General features: G+C 41.3%; 2 protein-coding genes across 6 annotated transcripts in view; one reads left to right on the forward strand and one right to left on the reverse strand.

Annotated features, from left to right (window-relative positions):
- LOC103383206 (hemicentin-2-like) overlaps nucleotides 1-735 on the reverse strand; it is a 16,220-nt gene extending 15,485 nt beyond the window's left edge. Inside the window, exon 1 of the mRNA XM_025058358.1 lies at nucleotides 112-735. The gene's annotated coding sequence lies outside the window, so the exon portion shown is untranslated. The remainder of the gene's footprint in view (nucleotides 1-111) is intronic.
- Nucleotides 736-1,058: 323 nt separating this feature from the next.
- LOC103383207 (CREB3 regulatory factor-like) overlaps nucleotides 1,059-7,201 on the forward strand; it is a 30,984-nt gene continuing 24,841 nt past the window's right edge. For 3 of the 5 annotated variants that reach the window (XM_025058362.1, XM_025058364.1, XM_017035015.2), the window contains exon 1: nucleotides 1,063-1,736. The gene's annotated coding sequence lies outside the window, so the exon portion shown is untranslated. Of the gene's footprint in view, nucleotides 1,737-3,215; nucleotides 3,614-7,201 lie in introns of those variants that run through there. The other 2 variants (XM_025058363.1, XM_017035016.2) reach the window with 2 other exon arrangements.

Consider the following 7,201-nt stretch of genomic DNA (forward strand, 5'->3'; position numbering starts at 1 on the left):
AAGACTCAAATAAATTACCCTCAAAATATTTGTTGCGTTCTTGGTGCACCTACCGACACCGTCTACAGTAAACTTTCCAAATAAAAAGAAACAACGGTAAAGTTGTTTTACCCTTTGACATGTCATCCGTGAACAGGATCGTGATTTTCTGCCACCATTTGCGACCAACGGTTATTCAGGACTTCCTTAACTGAGAAGGAAATTAAATCGGATTATAGGGCGGCGGTTAAGTTTCGGTAAATCATTTCAGGAGGCCTCATGAAAAACTCTCTTTCTCCGCTGAACTGTCGGTGAGAAGCTAAAACGGCTCCAGCTTGGGTTTTTTTCTTTTCTTTCTTAAAGTTCCCGGGGGGCTGCTGGGGTCATTGGGTTCGTAGCCTCGGCACTCCCGGTGTCCTTAAACATGGGTCGTGTGACCCCGCCCCTCTGACGACACCGAGTCGTTGATACAAACCATATCCGTTTTCACTGCATACAACTCACGTCAAGTTCTCAATAGTTGACGACAACAAACCCGTAAAATGGTTATTTGTTTTTCATATTAAAAGCCGACTAGCTTATGTTCGGAAGTGTAGAACAAACTGAGTGGTTATTTCTTTTTTATCGTCTTTTTACAACGTAAATTGTGGATATCACAGATTTGTATTGTAACTCAATTATAAACAGACATGCCCGTTTAATCACTGAACAATGTATTATGGTTATTTTAATCCATTGTGGTCTGTCTGTTTGTATATTGTGCATTATGTTGTCACTCGTAAATGTGTAAAATGTAAAAAAAACAACGTCGCGTATTCACAGAGAAGCAACTTGGAGCAGGCAACTAAACATTAGTTACATTCGACAACAAAGGTTAGATCACATTCGTGTTATCGAATGAGATTCGAAAGAATTCCAGAGACCAACGGTCAATGTTTGAGTATAGTTTATTGTGCGTTTTATTTTGAAATCCATCAGACGGAAGTTGATATGTTATAAACTGGCAATTAAATAAAATAGATTAGCCGTGAACTCGACTCCCCTCAAAACTGAAAAAAACAAAACACAGATTAGTTCTGCAACTGTTTTTACAGCTGACACACTTCCTATTCAGCGCAGCCCCAGCTCTGAACTTGTGAATACGGACCTTCCCAGAGTAAAAAGTTATTGAAGCCTGCATTTATCCCTATATTTACGTCTCATTCGTTTGAAAATAAAAAAAAGCAAACCTGGTGGAGAAATGCAGCGTCTTGTTTAGAAAGTGGACGACACCATGTCAAACACGGAACGAGGGGGGAGCGTTCGAAACAACTTTATTAATACAGAAAGCACCTTAACATCAGTACCACGGTTGCTGTTACTCTCCCAGCATTCATTTTCGGTCTTCCGTGTGGATGGATAGAGGGGAGGGTGAGACACAAGGGGGAGGAGGTGAGGTGGTGGCGACGGCGGTGGCCGGTTGACAAGCCTATTACCGTCTTTTTGTGTCGCCTTTCACTGCCATACACGCCAGTCAACCCGGTAGCGACACTTAACTTACTTCCTGAATGCGGCGGCTCCGGGGTTAACCGGGAGTTTCAGAGGGTGATCGGCGGCTGCTACCGTTGTCCGCGCGGGCTCCCCTACACCTCCTCCTCCCTATCCTCCTCATGGATGGTGCGCAATAAAAAAAATCACCCGGAGAGGCCGAGTCCGACATTTTACCCCGGTCCGGAGGAGCCTTAACTCCGAGGGGACATCCGAGGACACGCTTTAAGGTAAAAAAAACAAGAAGATATTTCACTTCTGCGCCTGTTAACGGATACACCCATGTTTATGGGAAGTTTAACCTCTGAGGAATTAATGTTAGACGTTTGAACTACACACAGGAAGAATATTGTGCTTTTTGCCGGTCCTCTGTGATTAAAATGGCTACTTTCACAAAGATTCACATCACAATGACAAGACACACAAGAAGTGGGATATTTTCGAAGAGTTATATTTAAATACGAAAGAGAATATTTTCGATGAAACACTATCGTGTGGCCAAAACTGGCGCCTGTACTTGAACGCAACCAACTTTTTTCCCGTTACGCACAGTTACAGACAGTGGATTCGCAAACATCTGCTGTATTCCTGCGCGTATTTAGTCAAAAACAAATGTATATCGTTTGTTTTACCTGTCATTTAATGTGCTGTGTAACGTGTGAGTTCTGGCCACACATTAATACAATAAGTTAGAGAAACACCTGCAGGTGGACCAGCAGCAGCAGCAGAAGAGTTGTTTTAAACTGCTCTTTTTCTATTATTGTAAGTATAAACAGAAAAAAAACATCGGCTAGCTGTAGTCGATGTTTCAATTCACGGTACCACGAAACTAAAAGTACTTTTATGACGTAGTTGAAGATGCATGTTGTAATGAGCATCTGTGTATTCCATACTGTGTTTAAGTATTTAAAAAGGGTATATTAATCAGGGTTTTCTTGAATAGGGACTTCCTTAAATTTGTATCGTTTCACCTACATATTACAAAACCGTTAAAAACGGTTATGTCATTATTCTCTCTTAACTTGGTTTGTATCAGTTAGCTTGAAGTCATGCACATTGTTTTTTTTTTAAAGCACACAGAGAAGCACGTGCTAATACCAATATATCCCTAAATTATACTGTAGTAGCTTTTTACTTTTACGTTTTCCACTTTTTTAAATGTTACTGCCATTTTTTTTTTGGTCATCGTTGTTTGGACGTTAGGGTTAGACATGAAGCCAGAATTACAGCTTGACCTTCAGTCTAAAGGGTCAACGCTATATGTAATAATCAATGGAAACCTGTAGTTTTGAAATGATTGAATCAGACGTTTTACCAAAACATTTATGTTGAACTCTGCCTTCTTTCAATGTATTATTTCGTATTTTGGTGACTGAAAATAGCCCCCAAACCATCTGTGGGTCCCTGACCCCAGGCTTTGGAAACGCAGCCACAACATAAAATAAATAGAAATGTTGGTACAATGTCATCAGTCTACATTAGCTGATGTTTGGTTAAATTAAGGTATTTCGGTCATATCTATTATAAGTGTAGGTCCCAGTGTTGGACCATTTGTGGACTATAACAGTTTTTTTCATTTATTCACATTTGTAGAAACTCATCGACAATAACTTACTAGTTTGTAAAATATTACATAATTCTGACATATGCTCGAGTTTTTATTTATTTATTTTTTCCCTGTTCGGTGCTCAGTGTTCGTCTGACGGTTTTATTTATTTTTTTCCCCTGTTCGGTGCTCAGTGTTCGTCTGAAAGGGTTAATTCTTCATGTTTTGAAGCCGGTGCATCCTGCCTCGGCTGTTACATTACCACCAACCACCGGCAGCAGCACCTGCAGGTGGACAAACAGCAGCCAAACTTGTCTCCTGGCCGTAACTCTTATTGTTTCAACGGAACAAGCTGCAAAAGCGGAGCACTGGGCCGGTGTGACAGCAGACGGACGGTGCAGCCGAGTCATTAGCTCAGAAATTGGCCGTATCTGACAATTAATGTTGGACATCCGGTGGCACTGCCAGCTGCGCCCCATTTTTTATTGTCTGTGCACAGACTGGATCCCTGTTGTCTCGGCTGGGATACTCCCGCGATACTCGGACCGGCGCCGGGCTCTGGTAGGGATTTTTGCTTCTATTTGAATCAGGAAATGTATATAAATCCGTTCAATAATAATAATAATAAATAAATAAAGTAAACGCGTAGTAAAGAGAGGTTGTGAGTGTTGTGAGTGTGGCTCCGCTGACTCGCCGTGCCGGGACTTTGCCACCATGGCACCTTCTCCTTCCCGACTCCGGCTGCTGTTTTACCCAGTTGAGCGGACACACACAGCCGCCGTGGCTGTGCCACATGGTCGATGTAATTCATTTAGCTCTACTTGTTTATTTTTCTTTTTAAAAAATTAAAATAAATTGGTGATAAATCGGGTACAGTTGTAGTTGCGCACGAAGGCGAGGCGAAGGCGTGGGTCGGCAGACATGCGGCCACTCTCTCCATCCGAGCTCCAAGGACATGGAGGGGAGAGGCAGAGGGGGCGCGTCCGCCTCCCAGCAGCTCCTTCAGCCTTATCTCACCCTTCAAGTTGTTTCTCCTAACTGGAGGCGAAAGAGAGCTTTGTCCGCTCACCGCGTCTACTATTCTGGGTTATTTCGGTCAATCGGCTTTAGCCTGCCGGCTCGTCACTCCTCCTCACCCCCCTCTTATCTCCAAACCTCTTGGAATAGACCCAGTGTCTGTTCTTTCACTTTTTTATTCTCTTCCATCCGCGCGTAACCCCTGTACTACTTCACTACAGTTTTTATTTGTCTTGTTTTTCTGGTGCTGGAGGTTTATACTGTGGTCCGCGGGCCTCCGGGTGCACAGCAACAACGACTTGAGCCGTAGCTCTTGTGTGTGTGTGTGTGTGAGAGAGAGAGTGAGTGGCACATTCTTGGATCGACGTTTTTATCAACAGCCAGAGTGGAATTCTACTGTATACTTTTATTTTGAAAGTACTGTGTGGCCGTTTACTGGAAAAGTTGAATTGTTATATGAAAAACAGGCTTCACTGTGTACTTTATTCACTTTAATGTAAAGTTTCACCGTTTTACAATGAGGTAAGTGGTTATATAAAATGACCACTACTCTGAAAAGTTAGCACTTAAATTTTAATTATTTTTTTCCCAGTTTGACGTTTTCTATAAAACCACTAGTCGTTTTAACGGATTTTCCCGTGAGTGAGGTTAGCGTGAGTGTTATTTTCTCTGCTCATTATTTTCTTGTACCTTTAGTCGTCAAATGTTGATTTTATTTCCACACCTCATGATGGTGTAGAAATCAAATCTTTGCGCTGACCTTGAAGTGAAGACGGCAGAGAAACAGAGACTTCACACATCACATCAACGTCGTTGATCAGTAGCCAAACTGTTGATGTATAATTCAATGATCGGTTAATAATTGATGTTAATTAGAAAACGGCAGTTGGCTTCACTGAGAAAATTAACTGATAAACATATAGTTTTATTACCAGCGCTTGACATTGTTTTATTATTATTATTATTGTTGTTGTTGTTGTTGTTGTTGTTGTTGTTGTTACTGTGTGTGTGTGTGTGTGTGTGTATATATATATATATATATATATATATACACACACACACACACACACACACACAGTATCTTTCTTCAAATTCTACGTGTTCACGCTTCGTTAGGTAACCATGGAATGATTAACCAGTGCTCGTGGAAGCAGCTTTTTTTGGTTCGTTATTGCAACTCTGTGAACAAAGCTGTTATGGAACACGATCACTTGTTAACCCCATGTCACCTCTAATTAAATGTCACAGCGTTCTCACGGAATCATTTAAATCAAAACAAAACAAAACACTTTTTTATTGTTCCTCTTACAAGCCTCTTATTTTTTTACCCTCCTTTTAAATTAATTTTCGTGTCTTGATGGATACTAAAAAAACCAAAAAAAAGGGCTGTTCTCGACTGTTGCTTGAGTAACGTCTTGATCCGTCTCCTTCTAGTTTTTTTTTTTAAACTACTTTTAGCAGCAGTTAATTGTAGAAAATGAACGGCGTTAATAATCTGTAGTCATTGAACGTTGCAGGATGTGTTCAGGCATGACTGAAAATGAATTTCAATATCCTGCCCTGTGTTATGTAACCATTGGATGCAGGGAGAAAGAGAAGGCTTTTCTTCGGCAGTGTTTGTTTTTTTTTTTTTTTTGGTTTGTTTGTTTAATCTACTCTATACATGAGGATCTACTTTATTTGTTCAGAACAAACTCTGCACAGGCATGGATTTCCCAGCAGCACGGGCGAAGTGACTTGAATGCAGCACAGTGTTTCTGTTGGTTCTTTGTCTGCTCTTTAAAACAAGTGTTGTGATAAGCAGGTTTGTTTGCTTCCACTTGTGTGTTGTTAAAAAATTATGTAAACAGGTGATTTGGTGCTGATGACCCGCCTGCTTCAAGGTCATGGAAGTTCTTCCTGCTTCATGTAGCTATAGTGTGTGTGTGTGTGTGTGTGTTTCTGAGCAGTTAAGACGTACTGAAAATTAATCTTAACATTTGAACCACAGGTGGTTAAAGAATGCAGGCAGGGCAGCCTCATACCAGGAGTAGGAACAAATATACACAGGAGTTTGTTGCTTTCAACTGTGCAAATTTACTCTGTAAAAAAAAAAAACGGAAGCAGCACTGGAATGAGAAAACACTCCCCCTACAGTATATTGGATTTACTCTCTCCAGTTTGTTACATCAACTGTGCCTATAGTATCGCAAGATTAACTCTCTCCAGTTTGTCACTTACATCAACTGTGCCTATAGTATCGCAATATATCGTTTCCTTGCCTCTGTATCGCGATATGTATCGTGGCGTCAGATTCTTGCCGACACACACCTCCACTACAGACTATAGAATTATATTTCTATTTTCATTTTTTTATTCTACTTCCTCATGATCTTTCAGCTCTCCCTTTTGCTGAATCTACCTACTGGTTGATTCTCATCTACTTATTGCGCTGCTCTGGACTAAAGTTTCTTATCAGCAAGAGACCAACTTTAAACTTGAAGTATTTGAATACTTCACTTTAGATGGTAGAGGATTTTAAAGACTTGCGTCTCTAAGGGCGTCCACCTCAGCATGTTCCTCCAGCAGCAGCAGCAGCAGCAGCAGCTCTGCTGTCTGAGCTCAGTCAATAGTGACTGTATGGTGTAATCACACCCTCATTGTCAGTTTAGGGAAATCTAATGTCACTGAGGCTCTTTAGAGTTGTGTTATTTTTAAATAAATATGTCTCTACTGTGTATACATGTGTCATTATACTTTAAAGAGAGTGAGCACTAAAAAAAAAACCCGGCACCTCAGGAAGTGGGCACAAGAAAAGCACTCACTTAAAAAGTGTAAACTTAATGATTCACGGTGGAGTTTTTTAACTTGTCGTTAGCACTCGTGTGTGTGTGTGTGTGTGTGTGTTTTCTTCTTTTCGTCGACTCTAAGCTGCGGCCTGTGTCTCAGTAGTGTTGGTATACAGGTTGTTGGTTGCTCTCTCTCCCTCTCTCTCCTTTCCAAACACCATGCGCCACATGGCACGCCAGGTCAGTGTCATAACTGCTGCGTGCGTGCGTCTTCATTTCCTTCTTCTTGTGCTCCTGAGGTCAGCCTGCACAGACTGCCGTGTGACATTGTTCTGGGATCAGACAAACCCGGGTCAGTGTGTGA

Source organism: Cynoglossus semilaevis, chromosome 9 (genome assembly GCF_000523025.1).
Source record: "Cynoglossus semilaevis isolate Cse_v1.0 chromosome 9, Cse_v1.0, whole genome shotgun sequence".
NCBI classification, from domain to species: domain Eukaryota; kingdom Metazoa; phylum Chordata; class Actinopteri; order Pleuronectiformes; family Cynoglossidae; genus Cynoglossus; species Cynoglossus semilaevis.